The sequence below is a fragment of the Gopherus evgoodei genome, chromosome 3, assembly GCF_007399415.2.
Source record: "Gopherus evgoodei ecotype Sinaloan lineage chromosome 3, rGopEvg1_v1.p, whole genome shotgun sequence".
Classification (NCBI taxonomy): domain Eukaryota; kingdom Metazoa; phylum Chordata; order Testudines; family Testudinidae; genus Gopherus; species Gopherus evgoodei.
In genome coordinates, this window is record NC_044324.1 from 174,732,684 (window position 1) to 174,752,278 (window position 19,595).

Here is a 19,595-nt window from a genome sequence, read left to right on the forward strand (position 1 = left end):
AGGTGTTAATCCTTGAAATGTGTGTATGCAGAAATCAGGGCTCAGCTAAGTCCTTTGTGAAAACTTGGCTTTTGGAGAATGTCTTCATCTCTAACAGTCCTCTGGTATGGCATATTCACTCTGTTTATAACAAACTGTATTTAGCTGTCCCATACTACAGACCTCAAACTACCTGTATTCCACAGACACATGGATAATACTATAAATGGTTGGTAACAGGAATGGCTTAATAATAAAGAAAATTTTCTATCACCTTTCTAATAAAAGTTCATCTCATCATTTAAAGCTTTCTGCTCCATCAAAGGTTCTTGTGGTCCTATATTTGGTCCTCCCTCATGCTTGAAAGCTATGATAGTGGTGGTGGGAGCTAGCTAAAGATGCTCTTGGTATTGGGGTTCAGACTGGTGTGCCTCTTTCCCCTCATTTTATTTGTAATAAATGAAAACAATCCCCATAGAGTGGCATATTAGAGGAGTGGAGATAGAGCATTGCAGCAGCCCTCATGTGATTAGCTGTTGCTAAACTGCCCTTTAAACTGATTTTATTGTTTTAGTGCATCTTATAAAAGTGACTTCCAAACGTGAGTAGCCCTGAGGTAAAAGGAGAAGTTGCAGAGCTGTAGCTGCTAACTCTCCCATTCTTTCTTGTAGAGACAAGAGTAACCCCAGGATAAGAGAGAGTACAGAAATGGGACGTTACTCAGGAAGAAGCAGCCGGCTCATCTTAATGTGCATTGTTAGCCTTGTGCTTTTTGTGGTGGAGATGTCAGTAGCGTACATTGGTAATTCCCTGTCTCTAGCTTCTGATGCTTTTGCCGTCCTATCTCACTTTATCTCCATGGTTATTGGTTTAGTTGGCGTCCGGTTCAGCCGCATTAGGTGGCACAAGAAGAGCACATTTGGCTTCCCCCGGGCAGATGTGGTAGGTGCCTTTGGCAATTCCATCTTTGCCACGGCTCTGATGTTCAGCATCCTAATTGAGGCAATTAAGAGGTATCTGAATCCACAGAAGACTGAAGAGGCACTGATTGTCCTAATTGTTGGACTTGTAGGTCTATTCTTCAATGTGCTTAACTATGTTGTCTTTATGGACTGCTGTTACTGTGAGGCATCCGTTGTCCAAGAAGACACTGAAACAGGTAAATAAGCTAATGCACTTTCTAGACTGTCCAAAACCAGCCTTCCAAAGCGTTATTTAACAATTAGCCTGGTGACTACTTGCCATTTTTTTTGTGATGAGCAGTAAAATATTAATTTTTCACCATATTTTGGTAATGGTGGGGAGTAGATTGTGTGCCTGAGCTGATAAATATTCATGCTTATTTTACAAGGCTTCTATCACCACATCTGTTTCCTAATACGTCTCAAGTAAAATGGTGTCCCAGTGATGTACTTGACTTTGGTAAGCCATTAAGCAATGAGTGAGTGGGGAAAATTCTTTTTTCTGTGTTGCCAATTGGAATCAGGGTCTCTCATTGTCCTGTTGAGAGATGAATTGTCCAGATTTATCAGAATGTCAGTGCCTGAGCCTGAGAGATGCTGATTACCCATTGCTTAATTGAGAACTCTGAATGCTCAGCATCTCTGAGGTTATCACAGCTGAGCAAGCAGGGATAATTGTAAATTTGTAACAAAGCTATACTAGTTTTTGTCCAAGGTACATCAGAGAAGTGTTTAGGGTTTGCATGTCAAGATAAAGGACTGATTAATGACAAGAGGAGAATTCTAAGCCTACCAATTTATTAATAGTTTAAAGAAAGATGTTTTTTAAAAGTCTGCAATTTGTTTTTACCAGAGCTTATTTCAGAGGTGCTGTTTGTTACAGCAGATGTAGGGGTTTAGGAGACTCAAAGAGCTAGTAAGATGTATAATGTACAAATTGGGAGAGAAATTGGATTTCTATTTAAATCTCTCTCCTCCCAATGAACATTCTGTTTATATTGTGATTACCAAGTGTATTACCATGAAGTCCTAGGTGCTGCGCAAACATAGAACGAAACAACTGTTCCTGCTCCAAAGAGCTTGCAATCTTAATATAGAGAAGAGAAACAGATCAATACAGACAGAGTGAAAAGAAACAATGAGACAATGTTGGTCAGCATGATCTCAGCACACCTGGCGCAAAACCATTCACCGTGGTCGGCAAAGAACTTCCAGAAGATGTTTTTGACAAAGGGGTACAGAGGCACTACCGTATTTTCATGTATTTTCTTAGAAGATTTTTTTAATGTTTAAAAGAGAGAATTTCCCTCATTTACTCTTAATTTTTTAGAGCAGCTAGTCTATTCTATTTGACCAAAGGTGGCAAGATCCCCCTTTAAAAATAAAATTATTAAAATGAGCAGGGGAAATGGGAACATGCTGATTGATGCAGAATTTCTATCAAATGCGTCTTGGGGAGAAAGCTGAAACACACAGTGGGATAAAGCAACTGGTTTTATAAACCATGTTCTACATGAGGTAAGATCTTGGCTTTAAAGAAATAGACAAATGATGTTGAAATCTCATTATATGAAATCCCATCTATATTGTCACCTCTTATCCCCTCCTACCCAAAAAAACCTTGTGAAAACAGTTCTGTAACATGGTTGTGGCTAAATCATAGCTCGCTCTATGGATTGGCAGGGGGGGATCCAAAATCATGCAAGGGAGAGATGTTTTAAACTTGTCTAAATATAACCAAGCATCATTTCTCTAACATATTTATTTCTGTCTACAAATGCAAGAATAAATCTTGTTTATAGCATGGTTTGTCCACAACTGTTATAGTATCATGGTTATAGATTCGGATTCTAACAGTTTTTCTTGTGTAGACAAAGACTTATTATGCATCCCTCTCTGCATATAAATGAACAGCAGACACACTTGTCTAAAAGTGCAGGCTCTAAACATTAAAGGGATAGATACAGACTGAATTTGGCTCAAAGGTTTCAGCTAACACCATTATTATGATGTTTTCTATCCTATATTTGCATTCTTAATCTTTTGTGTGTTTTCAGTTGATATGTAGGTTATTTCTGTTCATAATTAAAGTTCACTAATGTCTCCTAGTCACTTTTGGAAAAGAATTCTGGCCCAAATTTCTCAAATTCTGCTCACACTTACTGGTGCCTAATTTAATAGCCTGGTCAGCGATGCTGACTGGAGCTCGCAGGGTCCCTTTTTGACCGGAACCAGTCGAAAACCAGACACCTGTCAACCCTAACAAGTGATCTAACATGAGAGGTCAAGCACATACGTCTCTTATGCGCTGATAAGCAAATGTTTGCATGGTTCCTGTCTATGTATGCTTCATTTTCTATGAAAAACCTGAAATTGTGGCCATGTTAAAGGAGTAAGAGGCATATTGTATAAACACCTATGGCTGCTATAATATATGCTGTAGAGTATAATGTGTTTTTAAGGAAAAAAAAGCGTTGAGTCTAGGTTTGTAAGCTCTTTTGCGCAGGCCCATATTTCTGCATGTGTTTGAACGGTATGTTAAAGGAACATTAAGATTGTGAAGTCAAGCACTCAAAAGTTAGGGAATACCAATAGTAAGTTGCAGGGGCACCTTAATTTGGCCTCCTTGTGGAGATGTATCATGATAGTCTTTAATTACATGGTCTGCATTCCATTTTATCCAATGGACCCTTGCCTCATTCAGTGCACAATGCATTCGGATAGTGCTCAGTGCATTTTTATCCTCCTTGTTCAATGCGTGGTCCCAAACGTTATTTACTACATACCATTCAAACCATGCTTGGAAGGCAGAATTATTAATGTCCTCATGGGCATTCCTATGGGGTTCATCACTACAATATCTGAATGCTTCACAAACACCTCTGGGAGCTTCATGTCAGTGACGTGTCTTTTGCCATTCCCATGAAAATCTGCCCATATTTGGCCAAGTTATGAGACTTTGAAAAATATATTTAGTTTGGCAAAGTCAAAAGCAACTGAAAACAGTAACTTATAGTGGGAAGTGTCAGGGAACCTTAATAGGCAGTATTATCCGACAAACCTATAATATTTAATAATATAGGAGCTTTATTGCACAATTTTTTCAGATTATTCTTGTGTATCTAGCAAGATATATGTAACTATTTACTTCTCTATGACTAAGTACTTTCCTGGACAACCAATGCATTGCAGCTCATTTGGTGGACACACTGTGATACAGGGAATTACTGTGTCCCACTATGTATGACTCAAGAAAAGCAATAAATATTGAATTGGAGAAAGTATTTTTCCTGTCTTCCTTAATGTACTTCGGCTGTGTTTTTTGTTTTGGTGGAAACAAAATCTGATATAGCTCTGTTTATAAAATGGCGGGATTGAAGGGGCAAATCTAATCAGCGGATGGACGTTATGACCACCTTAGAACGAACAACAATTCATTAACTAGAATATGAAAATATGCATTCTGTAGTTACAGCCATGTGGTGGTGGGCCCATATACTTCAGCAGCTTTGGTGCTGTGTGTACACTTCTTAGATTATGGAGAACACTCACAATGCACTAGAAATGCATGCGATAGGAGATGGCATGCTGAGCCAGATGCCAAATGGAATACATACTGTGCTTTTCCTTGGCCACAGAACCTGAGTTTGTTGAATTTAAGGCATACTGCAAGGCTTACTTATTTTTCCAAGCTTTTGCAGAGGAGGTTAAGCTGAGGGGTATGCTAATAGGCTTAAGGTGAGGTGTCATTAGCTCTAACGGGTTGAGTAGGTGGGAAGGTTTTATGATTGATACAGATAATTCAGAGCAGATTAATTTTTTTATTATATATTGCTTCTGCCGTGATTGGGGCATTTTTAAATGGAAAAAGTAACTATATGGCTGACATACATTCCAATGCTGCATGGTATCCCATTTGAGATCACACCTACACAACTTAACAGTTGTGGAAAAACAATTGCTAGAGCAAGTGGACCCGCTGCTGAGTTTAATTTTTAGAAAATTCCCACTGACTTTAGTGGAACCAGGATTTTCTGTATAGTTTGGTATTTGAGAAGAAAAATCTTTGAGGGAGACTAACTGAATCAGGGGATTAAGTTATCATACCATGCACTTACAAAGCCATTTCATCCATAGAGCTCAAAGTACTTCACAAAACAGGTACTCATTTTCCCAATGTTTTCCAGATGGGGAAACTGGCCCAGAGAAATTGACATGCCTGAAGTCACACAGCAAGTAGAGAACCTCCCACTTCTAGCTCAAAAATGAGGCCTAGATTAGTAATTAATAATTTGTATTGTAGTAGTGCCTTAGAGAACCAAATTAGTCGTCGGGCCCCATTATACTAGTCATGTTCCATACTCGTCATAAGGACACAGAACCTTCCCCAAAGAGCTTTCAGTGACGTAGTAGCTGTTTGGTATCTCTCTCTGGTTCCTACCTGCCTGGTATCCACAACACAACTGGCACTAATCTGCATCCTTTGTGGTGGTCTCAGCAGCAAGGCTGTTACTTTCCAGGTCAGAGTCGAAGCATATTAAGAAGACAGTGTGGAGAACTTGTACTGCCACTGTCTGTTCTTGTATCTGTTCAGTGACTAGGGAGGCTTTCAGGCTCTAGGATTGTTAATACAGAGATTTTCATGAGCACTAAATTAAACTATATTTAAAAAAGGGGAAAATGTCCATTGTGTGTACTCACTGTCTTACAAACACACTTGGACCAGCTTGATGGCCTAGAGAAATTTTTAGTGAGTGTAAAAGACCACCAGCTATAACAGCTGTAGCAATCATGCATTACAGCAGCAATTCTACAATCACTACAGATATTTCTAACTTTTACAAACAAAACAGAACAAACATGTGGGCCTGGAGAAACACTAGCTGCTCTCTAAAAGCAGCAAAGAGTCTGTGGCACCTTATAGACAGAGGGTATGTCTACACTACAGGATTATAACCGATTTTACAGAAAACCGTTTTTTAAAACAGATTGTGTAAAGTCGAGTGCATGCGGCCACACTAAGCACATTAATTCAGCGGTGTGCGTTGATTTCCAGAGCGTTGCACTGTGAGTAGCTATCCCATAGCTATCGCATGGTTCCCACACTCTCCCCCACCCTTGGAATTCTGGGTTGAGCTCACAGTGCCTGATGGAGCAAAACACATTGTCATGGGTGGTTCTGGGTACAGCTGCACCCCTCCCTCCATGAAAGCAGCAGACAACTGTTTCGTGCTTTTTTTCCTGAGTGAACTGTGCAAATACCCATAACTCAGCAAGCATGGACCCTGCTGAGCTCAAGACAGCAATCATGGACGTTGTAAACACCTCGCGCATTATCGTGCAGTCTATGCTGAACCAGGACCTGCAAAACCAGGTGAGGAGGAGGCAGCTACGGTAGCACAGCGACGAGAGTGATGAGGACATGGACACAGAATTCTCTCAAACCACGGGCCCCTGTGCTTTGGAGATCCTGCTGGTAATGGGGCAGGTTCTAGCCATTGAATGCTGATTTGGGGCCCGGGAAACAAGCACAGACTGGTGGGACCGCATAGTTTTGCAGGTTTGGGATGATTCCCAGTGGCTGCGAAACTTTCGCATGCGTAAGGGCACTTTCATGGAACTTTGTGACTTGCTTTCCTCTGCCCTGAAATGCCAGAATACCAAGATGAGAGCAGCCCTCACAGTTGAGAAGCGAGTGGCAATAGCCCTCTGGAAGCTTGCAATGCCAGACAGCTACCGGTCAGTTGGGAATCAATTTGGAGTGGGAAAATCTATTGTGGGGGCTGCTGTGATGCAAGCAGCCAAAGCAATCATTAAGCTGCTGCTACGAAAGGTTGTGACTCTGGGAAATGTGCAGGTCATAGTGGATGGCTTTGCTGCAATGGGATTCCCTAACTGTGGTGGGACGATAGATGGAACCCATATCCCTATCTTGGCACTGGAGCACCCAGGCACCCAGTACGTAAACTGCAAGGGGTACTTTTCAATGGTGCTGCAAGCACTGGTGGATCACAAGGGACGTTTCACCAACATCCACGTGGGATGGCCGGGAAGGGTTCATGACGCTCGCGTCTTCGGGAACACTATTCTGTTTAAACGGCTCCAGCAAGGGAATTACTTCCCAGACCAGAAAATAACAGTTGGGAATGTTGAAATGCCTGTAGTTATCTTGGGAGACTCAGCCTACCCCTTGATGCCATGGCTCATGAAGCCATACACAGGCAACCTGGAAAGTAGTCAGGAGGAGTTCAACTACAGGCTGAGCAAGTGCAGAATGGTGGTAGAATGTGCATTTGGCCATTTAAAGGCACACTGGCGCACATTACTGATTAGATCAGACCTCAGCCAAACCAATGTCCCCTTTGTTATTGCTGCTTGCTGTGTGCTCCACAGTCTCTGTGAGAGTAATGGGGAGACCTTTATGGCGGGGTGGGAGGCTGAGGCAAATCACCTGGCCGCTGATTACACGCAGTCAGACACCAGGGCGATTAGAAGAGCACACCAGGAAGCGGTGCGCATCAGAGAAGCTTTGAAAATGAGTTTCATCACGGGCCAGGGTACAGTGTGACTGCTGTGTTTGTTTCCCCTTGATGAACCCCTCCCTCCTTGATTGACTCATTCCCTGTAAACAACCCACTCTCCCCCTTAGATTACAGCTTGCTTAAGGAAATAAAGTCACTATTGTTTAAAAATCATGTATTCTTTATTAATTCATTATAAAAAGAGGGAGAGAACTGACAAGGTAGCCTGGGTGTGGTTTGGGAGGAGGATAGGAGGGAAGGAAAAGGCCACTAAAAAAATTTCAAAGTAATGACAGCCTTTTGGTTGGGCTGTCCACAGGGGTGGAGTGGGCGGGTGCATGGAGCCTCCCCCCATGCGTTCTTACACGTATGGGTGAGGAGGATGTGGAACATGGTGAGGGGTGAGGGTGGTTATACAGGGGCTGCAGCGGCACTCTGTGATCCTGCTGCTGTTCCTGAAGCTCCACCAGACGCCGGAGCATGTCAGTTTGATCACGCAGCAGCCCCAGAGTTGCATCCTGCCACCGCTGATCTTCCTGCCTACACCTCTGATCTTCCTGCCGCCACCTCTCATCTCAAGCGTCCCTCCTGTCCTCACATTCACTGGCATCTTTCCTGTAATTTGATACCACATCCTTCCACTCATTCAGATGAGCTCTTTCATTGCGGGTCACTTCCATGATTTCCGAGAACATGTCGTCTTGCGTCTTTTTTTTTCCGCCGTCTTATCTGAGATAGCCTTCGGGGTGGAGTAGGGAGGCTTTTGAACAATTTGCAGGTGCATGAGGGAGGGAAAAAAGAGAGAGAAGTATTTAAAAAGATATATTTTACAGAACAATGCTTATACTCCTTCACGGTGAACAACACTATTCACCTTACATAGCACATGTGATTTGACTACAAGGTTGCATTTTGCATCTTAATATTGAGTGCCTGCGGCTCTGGCGTTAGAGATCTCACAGACGCAGATCCGGGCAGCAGAATTTGGCTTGCATGCAGCCATGGTAAGGCCATTGTCTTCTGCAGCCTTCATATATCCAGCGCCCTCCTTTATCAAATAGCAAGCAAAGCCCGTTCAGTGCTGCTTCTTTCCTGTTAACATGCAGCAGCAGAAACCACCCCCCCCATCCAATTCTCTGGGATGATCGCTTTACCCCTTCTCCCACTGTGTGGCTGGTATCATGGAAGATCACTGTTAAACACCCCCCTCCCCTCCCACCGAGTGGCTGGTAGCAGGGAAGATCCCTGCTACCCAAATGTGAAAAAGCTCAGCGTCAATCACCCGCCCCGCTTCCCCTGCTTGGCTACCTGCAAGCAGGATTTCTTTAAGCAACAGGCAAACAGCCCAGTAGGAATGGCCATCTCTGTTCCCTTAATTAAATTCTGGAATTTCAACCAGGTTACCATGAACGATATCACTCTCCTGAGGATAACACAACGAGATAAAAAACGGATGTTGCTTCAATGCCAGCAAACACCGGGACCATATGCAGCTAGGCTTTGTCATGCAATGATACCAGATTACTTTCTACATGCATGGCATGGTCAAGTGTCCTACCATGGAGGATGGAATAAGGCTGCCCTGCCCAGAAACCTTTTGCAAAGGCTTTTGGAGTACCTCCAGGACAGCTTCATGAAGATGTTCCTGGAAGATTTCCGCTCCATCCCCAGACATGTTAACAGACTTTTCCAGTAACTGTACTGGCCGCGAATGCATCCCAAGTCCTCAGGACAAATTAATCATTAAAAAATGCTTGCTTTTAAACCATGTTTTATATTTACAAAGGTATACTCACCAGAGGTCCCTTCCATGGCTTCATTGTATGGGATAGTGGCTTGGAGGGCTGGGAGGGTAATTCCGTCAGGGTGAGAAAAAAGCTCCTGGCTGTTGGGGAGAACAAAGTGCTGTGTGCTCTCTGCAAGCTAGTCCTCCTCTTCCTCTTCCCCATCCACAGAATCCTCAGCCATGGCTGAGATTACCACCCCCACCTCAGAATGCACGGACAGGGTGGGGTAGTGGTGGTGGACCCCCCGAGAATTGCATGCAGCTCAGCGTAGAAACAGCATGTTTTCGGCTCTGCCCCAGACCTTCCGTTTGCTTCTTTGGTTTTCTGGTAGGCTTGTCTGAGCTCCTTAACTTTCACACGGCACTGTACTGAGTCCATGGTGTGGCCTCTCTGCATCATGGCCTTGGAAATTTTTTCAAATGTTTTTTCATTTAATCTTTGGAACGGAGTTCTGTTAGCACGGAATCATCTCCCATACAGCGAGCGATCAGATCCAGTACCTCCCGTGCGGTCCATGCTGGAGCTTTTTTTTTATTCTCAGGAGACTGCATTGTTACCTGTGCTGATGAGCTCTGCATGGTCAGCTGTGCTGGTGAGCTCTCCACGCTGGCCAAACAGGAAAAGAAATTCAAAAGTTCGCGGGGCTTTTCCTTTCTACCTGGCCAGTGCATTCGAGTTCAGATGGTTTTCAGAGCGGTCACAATTGTGCACTGTGGGATACCACCCGGAGGCCAATACCGTCGAATTGTGCCCACACTAATCCTAATCCTACAGGGCAATTCTGATTTCAGTGCTACTCGTCTCGTCGGGGAGGAGTACAGAAATCGGTTTTAAGAGTCCTTTATATCGATATAAAGGGCTTCGTTGTGTGGATGGGTTGCAGGATTAAATGGGTTTAACTGCTAAATTCGGTATAAAACGCGTAGTGTAGACCAGGCCTAACACACGTATTGGAGCATGAGCTTTCGTGGGTGAATACCCATTTTCGTTGGATTCATGCGCTCTCTTATTTTTTGTTTTTATTATTTGTACCACGGTAGCTCTCAGAAGATGCAATTAAAAACAAGGTGCTGTTTGTACTCTCAATTTGTTAAAGTTGAGATTTGACAGAGTGTGAGACTTGATGATTAAACTGTCTATTCCTGGCTTTTGATATACATATGTAATTTCTATTAACACTATTGGGTAGGGTGTTTACACATGCTTATCAAGGGGAGAACAAATCATGCAGACAATTTTTAAATCAGGTATTATGAAAGAAGGAAATTATAGAGGCCAAGGAAAGCCTCCATGTCAATTTCTCTCAACTGCCTTGAGAGTATGATGAAAGAAAAACCTAAAGTCTGACCCAAATCCATATTACTTAACATAAGTCAGCCAGTGTACCAATAAATGACATATACAAGATAAATGGCTCAGAGCTATTAATAGTCACAAAGACTAATCTAAATGGACTGATAAACCAATACATTGTTTTCCTGTGGCATTTTACATCTTATAATTGTAGTTGAGGATGCAATTAAGGCCAAAAATGGCCTAGATGTTTTGTTTTAAAAAGGGGGACCCCAAACTTTCATATTTCTAGATTGCTGTATATGGACAAAGTAGTTTCCATTTCTTTCACACCAGCTTTTCTTTCTGCATTCATCACCACATTTTTCACACTATCAGTGCTTCCAATCTTTTTCTAGAGTAATTTGAAAGCTCCTCAGCCTTAACCTAGAGTCCAGAGTTCTTACAGTGAAATATTTCGTTTGTTCTCCTCAAAAAGTAACTCTCCAATTCTGAAAAACAGAGCTGAAAAGCTCTGTATGCTTTCTGAAGGAGGGCAAAAATCCTGCCTTTCCCCTCCAAAATGAGGCCCATTTTTGGAGTCATGGGGCGAGACTGGCCCATCCACTTGATGTAGTCTCAATGTGTCATTGGCAGGGTCCTAAAATAAAGTTAACCATAATTGTATATATGAGATGGTGACAGCTATTTTTCTCAACCTCCTACCCCCCACTCTGAAGTAGGATAATAATCAATCATACTTAGCTCTTATATACTCCATAAGTCTTAAAGTGCTTTATAAAGGAGATCAGCTTCCTTATCCTCATTTTATAGATGTGCTCACCATGTGGATGGCTATTACCTATTTTTTCCAAGAAGTGCTAACCACTTCAAAGATAGTAAATATTGCATATACCAAGTGCCCTGGTTAAATTTCTCTGTAGACAGATGGTTGTTAACAATAAAATGTCTGTTGAGTTCACTGATCCTCCCTCATGGATCCTTGTGCACTGTACTAAGGATTGTGCATAATACTGTTCAGCCCCTAGTTAGATGTTTGCCAACAGAAGTAATTATTAATGAAAGACCATATTCTGCTCTCAATTGCTCCTGTGCAATCCTAGGGAAATGTGCATGCATATAACTGAGAGTCAGACCAAATGCACAGTTATATTCAGATTTGCTGTCATAGATTTTTTTATTTAAAAAGAGAGAAAAGATAAGTCTTGAAAGCAACGTTTGGTGCTTATCAGTTATCACTGCTGAATTTTATGTCTTTGAGGCACTTTAATCAGTTCCTTTATCTGAAATAACATGCCAAACAGTCCTCAGCAAATTCTTCCAAAGCCCATGAGTTGAGATGAGTTTTTCATGTAAACAGTTATCCAAAAACAAGGCCAGATCCTCAGTTGAGGTAAACTGGTGAAGCTTCAGTGATGGCAATGAAACCATGCTGATTTACACCAACTGCAGATCGGACCCTGAACCTTTAAGGCAGACAAGATGGATTCTGAAGAGCCTGTCAACCACTCATAAGTAAAGCTGGTCAAAAAAGGGGAAGTACTTCATGAAAATGTTTAAACAAAGGGTGTTTTTTGTTTTATTTGAAATATTTTGTGAATTTTTTGTTCTTCAAAATTTCAAAAAGTTTAATTTTTGTGGGGGAAAACCCACTCTCTTTTTTTTAAAACTTTTCTACACTTTTTTCTTGTGGAAACTTTTATTTTAAAAAGGGTGGGTGCCTTTCACACAGACCCCCGCACCAAAATGAAAATGAATTTTTTCCCCACAAATTTTCATTTTGATTAAAAAGGCATTTTATTTTTTGTTTAAAAAAGTTCCTATGCAAAACTTAAAATTTACAAGTGCAGAAAGTAAAGCATTTAGAGCACTGCATAGAGCAGTTTACAGTAGTAAAGTTAAAAAGGACTGTCTTGTGACCTTTGATTCCAAAGCTGTTTGTATCATCTAATTTCGGGTGACAGGGTTCCTATTCAAGGTACAGGCAAACTTTCAGAATTATGTCACAGCATCTGCTGTCAACAGTGAGGAAATAAAAGGTCTTTAAGATATGATCATAAAAAACTTTAATATCGTAAATACAGTAGATTAGAGAATTTCAAGGCTGAGGTGCTGTTTAAACTCATCTCAGTTCTTTCATTGTCATTCTTTTACTGGTCAAGTAATGCTGCACAGAAACTCAATGTATGCAGAGGGTTTGTTATTGAACCTCAGTCTAGAAGTGCTGCTAACTGACAACATTAAGTTCTGATAATCTGATTTAGTATAATTTTCAGTTAAAAACTAAAAAATGACTAACCATCTTTAACCTGAAAAAGAAGTGACTTCCTAAGTACCTGAAGTGATCAGAAAAGGATTGCTCAGATGTCAGAAGGGCAGATAATTTATGGATGTGATTTAGATAAATTTAAGGGTATTTTTCAGTTGGATATTAGGTGTAGGGTGAGTTGGTGGGAAGGGAGGAGGTCCTGAAAGGTCTTTGAGGCTTTAGCGTCTTTTAAAAATAAAACCCACTTTAAGGCTATGAATCAAATCCTTCCATGTGTCAGTTCAGGGTGACCCACCAACATTTCTCAGCCCAGTTCTAAAGGGGCACTTCTAGGCTGAAAGATTTCAGCGTGGTAGCCGTGTTAGTCTGTATCAGCAAAAACAACAAGGAGTCTTTGGGGTACCTTAGAGACTAACACATTTATTTGGGCATAAGCTTTTGTGGGCTAGAACCCACTTCATCAGATGCATGGAGTGGAAAATACAGCAGCAGGTATAAATACATAAAAAGATGGGAGTTGTTTTACCAAGTGTGAGGTCAGTCTAACAAGACAATTCAATTAACAGGATACCAAGGGAGGAAAAATAACTTTTGAAGTGGTAATGAGAGTGGCCCATTTCAGACAATGTTAGTAACAGTAGGTTTAGGTTTTGTAATGACCCAAACACTCTCAGTCTTTATTCAGGCCTAATCTGATGTTACCTAGGTTACAAATTTTTCTGTGTGCATGGAGGGGGCAATGTCCATGCTGGAGCCCAGCCTAACTCTGCAGTGAAGACATACCCCAAGGGCACCAAGAGTACTGATGGTTTTTGTGAAGTGGGTCCTTGAACAGTGAAAATGTGGGCTGATACTGTACACATTTTTCACCAAAGCCACTGAGTTACTGTCTGATAATGATGATTTTAAGCTAGTACTGACCTGATGAGCTTAAAGCTTTGTATCCCATTGCCAGTCCTCCAAGGCCTGCAAACCCTCAGCAGTCCCCTAGGATGTAGCTCTTTCTCCATCAATTTGACAAGTGTTATTTTGAGTAATATTAAAGGTAGAACTACGGAGTAGAGAACAGAACCAGAAACAAAAAGTTATGAACAATACTCTCACACCAACATTCACCAGATAAAGGAATTATTCCACGATAAGCACCTCTTATAAACTGATTGAAAATTGCTCTCTCTGTATTGTCACATCTGTAATTACCTTTGAATCCCTTGCTATTTTGTAACTCCTCTGAGCAATGCTACTCAAATCAACACATTCAGCCCTATGCCTTTGATGGCAGTAAAATACAAGTGAGCTTCTATTACCTCTTCAGCTGAGTAGTTGGAAGTACATCACTATTACAAAGTGATGCTAAATTTGGGACAGAGTTCCTACGTTTAAAGTGTTTAAAATTAGTGCTAGGCAAACCTTACAAGGTGGATACCCAAAAGTCTGGATGCTTCTCCAAGTATTTTTGGTATTCAGAACTGAATAGAATAGTCTTGCTCACAAGACATCTAACAATTTTTGCTTCTGACTAGGATGGAGGACCTGCAACAGCAGCCTTTCTAGCAGTATTTTAGCTGAAACCAAAGACAAATAAGTTAGAAAACCAAAAAGCTGAACTTTTCTGAACCTCTTAAAAAAGTTTGATTAGGTTCAAGTTTTGGGTGAAGGTTTTGGTTGGCTCTTGCTTCTCATGGAAATGGTTTGTTTAACTAGTCCAGATATTGGATAAGTAACTAGAACTGACATTAGCCAATTAACTTATTACACCATTGTTTAATTAAATGTATACACAGTGTGCTAAGAACTTTACAAAGCAATTGAAAAGACATGGTTCCTGTCCGAAAGAACTTACAAGCAAAGGTTCTGATTCTGCAATTGATTGGTGCAGGCAGAACTGTATGTTCACATGGGCAGAAACCAACTGAAGTCAGTGTGAGTCTCTGGTAGCAGAAGGGTTTGCCCACACAGTCTTCATTGCAGGATTAGAGCCTAATTTTGGATGCAACGAGTGAAGCTAACAAAGAATACAGAGGACAGAATGGGACAAGGGTTACAGAACTGTCACACAATAAGTTTAGGTATGTGCTGAAGGTTCAATTAAATTAATAATTCTTTTCTGTTTGGTAAATTAAGTCACTTTTTGTAGGGAATAGGGAGAGGTGGGGTTTGAGGAGTGATTTAGCTGAGGAGAGTATGTGGCTTAGTGAGGAGTGATTGGGAAGGCTGGCAAGGGAAAAAGCATGGAGGCAGAACAGGGAGAAAGAAACAAAAGAAGCGTGAAGGCTACTGCCGCTGACAAAGCTGGGAGCATGAAATTCAGAGAGGTTTAAGGTCTTGAAAGTTAGAAAAAGAAGTCTGACATTGACATACAGGGCAAGTAGGAGCCAGTGGGCACTGAGTGGGTGAATTCGAAAAAAGTTCAGAGCTGAGAAAGTGAATACGTATTTCTTCTGAGTTTTGTAGTGAGTCATCTTGAATTGTATTAGATATAAGATGAGTTAGTCACAGGCTGCTGAGATGTTTGAAAATATTTTTAGTGCTATTTCTTCAAAATAGTTACTGTGGTGTTTTTATAAGATTTTTGAAGTGAGTTAATTATTTTTAATGATGTTATCCTCTCCCACTGTGGTGCTAGTCTTTATGGTGAGACTTGTTTTTAAAGTGTGCTTTCAATACAATTTTATATCAATTAATTTATATGCATCTGTGCATTTTTAATGGTTGGAGGGTGGTTTATTACATGAGGAGTGTGTGAGGGATATATACAAAAATACGCAAATAACATGGAAGTTTAATTTGTAAATTCCTGTGAATCAGTGGGAGATTATCCTCTCAATGGCTGCCTAGTTTTCAATCAACCAGTTGAAATTAGAACTGTGAGAATAATAGATTTTTTGGTTTGCTGGAGATTCTGAAAAAAAATTCCTTTTGGGTTAACCCAAAACCAAATTGTTTTGAAATTTCAGCAAATTAAAAAAAACAACAATACAACACGCATACCCCCACAAAAACTAAGGTCAAACAAAATGATTTGTTTGACTCCAAATGAAATGTTTTGTTTCAATTTTGATTGGTCTAAAGGTTTTTAATTTTTAAAGACAGAATCGAAGGAAATTTCAAAAGAAAAAGCTGTTTTCAGTCAAAAAATTAAAATGTTTTGTTTCAAACATGTCAAAACAAAACAGACTCTGTCAGAATTTTTTCAACATGAAAAAGAGCAGACCGACACAAATTTACTTAAGCTGCATTTTTCACCAACAAAAAAAAGTTAGAGTGGAAATATTTTGCCCAGGTCTACCTGATATACACCTGGAACTCAACATCTTTCTAGCATCCTAGATCTCCCAGAACTTGCTTTAAATCATACGGCTCTTAAAGATGAACTTGATGTGAAAGGATGAGGGACTTTTTAATGCAAACATCTCTCTTGTATTGATTGAAAACTTTTTAGTGATTTCTAGGGAAATCTTGTTGTTTTTGAGCTCAATAGGAGACTTATTTGTCATTCCAATGCTACTTGGTTTTCAGGCTTTAAGGAGGCCTATGTAGAAGAATCTGTGTTGAATACAACATAATTTGATTGGTTTGAGTTTGCCAACCTTTTGCCATTTTCGGCTCCACATTAGCTTGTGGAAGAATTTTAAAATCTTGTTACAAACATTGCCATATATTCTTTTCTTACATGTATATTTTTCTGTTCACACAGGTTATTTGGACTCCATTACATATTTTAAGCCATAATACCACTGACTGTGATTTCATCAGATCTCTCTAGCTTGATAGGGTTGGTGTTCTTTAAAAATTGGATGGGAAGACTTCTAGGAACAAACCTAGGTGCTCTAGGAAACTGACAGACCTAACAAGTCTATTGTTTCCCACTGTAGCCTGTATATTTTGATCTTCTTTAATAGGGAGATTCAGTCATTCTGCTGGTTTTCTTGAGGCCAGGCTCAGGTATACGTGCTGTGGGATTATTGTGAACTTTTAGGGTGAATTGTGTGTGGTAAGAAGTAGTCTCAACACTAAAATGTTTCTTTCAATTTAAAGGCTATCTTACAAGATATAATTCTAAAGAAATATTTTTTTCTTTCTTTTAACTGTCATCTAGTCTCAGATTTCTAATTTCATCACATTCAAGTTTAATGTTCTTCTAGGAGCTACCTCAGAATTTTTGGTTTATTATTAGAGATCAGAGAACAAACATTTTGCAAAGGAAAAATGGAAGTTCATTTTCTGAACCCCTGGAATTCCAGTGTCATTAATACTTCTTCTAAGAACCTACTAGAGAGTTGTTTGAAAATGGCTTAATTTACTGCATCTCTTTTTGAAATTTTGAGGACTATGTGATCAGGTAAGGGTGGTATTAAAAGACACATTCTCTCCTTTCCCTGCTTACACACATGCACACAATTCTTCTTAGGATTTATCATGGAAAAAAAGAAAATAGGAACAATACTGGCATGGAAATGAACTTATTTAGTTTTTGTATTTACATGACACAGAACACTCTAGATGTGACATAAATACACGCAGTTATCTCTCTCTCTCTAGGTTTATGATTAGATTCATTCATGTGCATGTACTTTCTTGATATGCTGTTCTTTATTGGAGGATGTTGGCAGAGTAGGATTTGTAGAATCAGTAGCTGGCACTCTATCCTTTGATTCAAGGAGGACTCGGTGCCCTTGTATGGTACCAAGTGACCACTGTGTTACTGGAAGTGCTATCTTTTAGATGGGTGACAATTTTGCACTAAAAATCCAATAAGGATGTTTATCCCAGTGTCCTGGACAGATTCTACCTCAAATAGCTATATTCTGCCTGCACAAATTCCCCTGTCACTTTGAGGACCTACATTTTCAAATGTGCAGTGTGCTTTTGTGCTCCTGTTAAAAGATTTGAACCAGATTTTACTTCATCTTGTTTAGGCTACTTGTGTCATTTTAATTACTCTTAGAACAGCTTTGTAGGGGGTGAAATCAAGAGGTCACGATCTATAACTTTTATTTCTGTAAAGGGGCTTCTGAAAGGGGCTATCTAATAACAATTGCTTCACAGAGCCTATTTCTATTCCATCATGTGGCTTTTAAGAAGATTCTGGCAGCAAGCATAATTGGGCTAGCATAATCCTTCCAATTTTGTTTTGCTTAAATAGATGAGTACCCTAAACATCCAGCAGAGGGAATAAGCGACAAAACCTTCTCAAAGGTGTATTTCCTCAGTGCACTCAGTCCTTCGCTGATGTGAGGAGGGAGGGCTTTATGCATTCAAGACTTTTCTGTCATAAACTGGCATTTCCTGCGTACCTTGTTTTAAATCAAAAAAGATGGGTGGGTATGTCTGTGGGAAGGGCAAGCACTCTCCTATTTCTGGACTGAGCTGAGCACTGAGATCCTGCCTCTGGAGTTTAGTGATGGGCAAACCTATGACAGTTCAGTTAACCAGCCAGTATTCATTTGCTTATTCTTTGGATGAGCTCTCCTAACTCCGTAAAGTGTCCCTCCCCAAAACAGGCCTGGAAAACTACCCCTCTCCAAGCAGTCTCCTCCATCAACAGTCCTGGATTTCTCCTGTGTGGTACCATAGTTGGACATTTACAGGCAGGAGCTAAGGGACACCTCAGTAGTTCTGTACCATCTCCAGTAGCTGAAGCCTCTCTCTCTGCCCCTTCAGAAAGCCCCTTATGTGCCCTTTTTGGGGCCAGGGCTGGCTCTAGGCAGGGCCGGCTTGAGGAAGTGCGGGGCCCAATTTGAACAGTTTCGGTGGGGACCAGGCAGGGATGACTTTAAAAAAAAAACATGTAAAAAAACACGTGAGGCTTGTACTTACCGGGCAGTGCGCTGAGTCTTTGGTGGCAGATCCTTCACTCGCTCCAGGTCTTCGGTGGCACTGAAGGACTCACTGCCGAAGTGCCACCAAAGACCCAGAGCAAGTGAAGGACCCGCCGCTGAAGACCCGGAGCACTGCCAGGTGAGTAAAAATTAAAAAGGTGCCTCTAGCCAGGGAAGAGATTCTCACTGTTTCCCCTCTTAGGCGTGGAGCCTGATTTGGGGGAATTGGTGGAATAGGCCTAAAGCTGGCCCTGGCTCTAGGCACTAGCAACCAAGCACGTTCTTGGGGTGGCACGTTTTCAAGGGCAGCATTGTGGCCATCTCTTTTTTTTTTTTTCCACTTCTGGTGGCAAAAGCCTAGAGCCCACTCTGGCAGCAGCAGCGTGTTGTGCATGGGGGGCACCCTGGTACCGCTGCGGTTCGTGCCGTGGGGGAGCATCGTCGCACCTTGTGGCTGGGCCGGGCAGGCTCCTAGCGGGGGACACTTGGGCCAGGGGCTGCCCCACAGGGAACATGGAGCAGCCTGCAGGTGCCATAGGGCAGCTGCCCCCCATTGCCGCAGCCTGGGCTGGGCTGCAGCAGGATGACCAGAAGCAGCAGCAGCGGGGCCACAGAGGGCAGGGCACTGCCAATGGGGGCCCACATCCTGCTCTCCGGGGCTCCGTTCCCTCTGGGGCTACCCTGCCCCGGCTCCTCAGCCCCCTGCCCTCCTGGGTCACAGCCGGTCCTGGAGGCGGGAGCCCTGGCTGGAGGGGACTCTGGGCTGAGGCTGATCCGGGAGCCCCGCTGCTTACCCCGGCCCTGCCAGCGCCGGACCGGCTGGAGGCGAGGGGGGAGCGGGCGGAGTCAGCACTGGTGGGGGGGAGCCCAGGGCTATGGTGGCAGGGGGTGCGGGTGGGGGGGCTGGGCAAGTGCCAGCCTTCGGCGCTGCATATAAGCGAGGCGCGGAGGCCCGGCCAGGG

At 41.9% G+C, this 19,595-nt stretch overlaps 1 long non-coding RNA gene across 2 annotated transcripts in view; it reads right to left on the reverse strand.

Moving 5' to 3' along the window:
* The window catches only part of LOC115649012, a 28,552-nt gene that overhangs the window by 8,720 nt on the left and 237 nt on the right, over positions 1-19,595 (reverse strand). Inside the window, exons 2-3 of one of the 2 annotated variants that reach the window (XR_003999715.1) lie at positions 13,733-13,862; positions 8,190-8,222 (exon numbers count right to left, since the gene is read on the reverse strand). This is a non-coding gene — a long non-coding RNA (uncharacterized LOC115649012). Of the gene's footprint in view, positions 1-8,189; positions 8,223-13,732; positions 13,863-19,595 lie in introns of those variants that run through there. The other variant, XR_003999714.1, reaches the window with a different exon arrangement.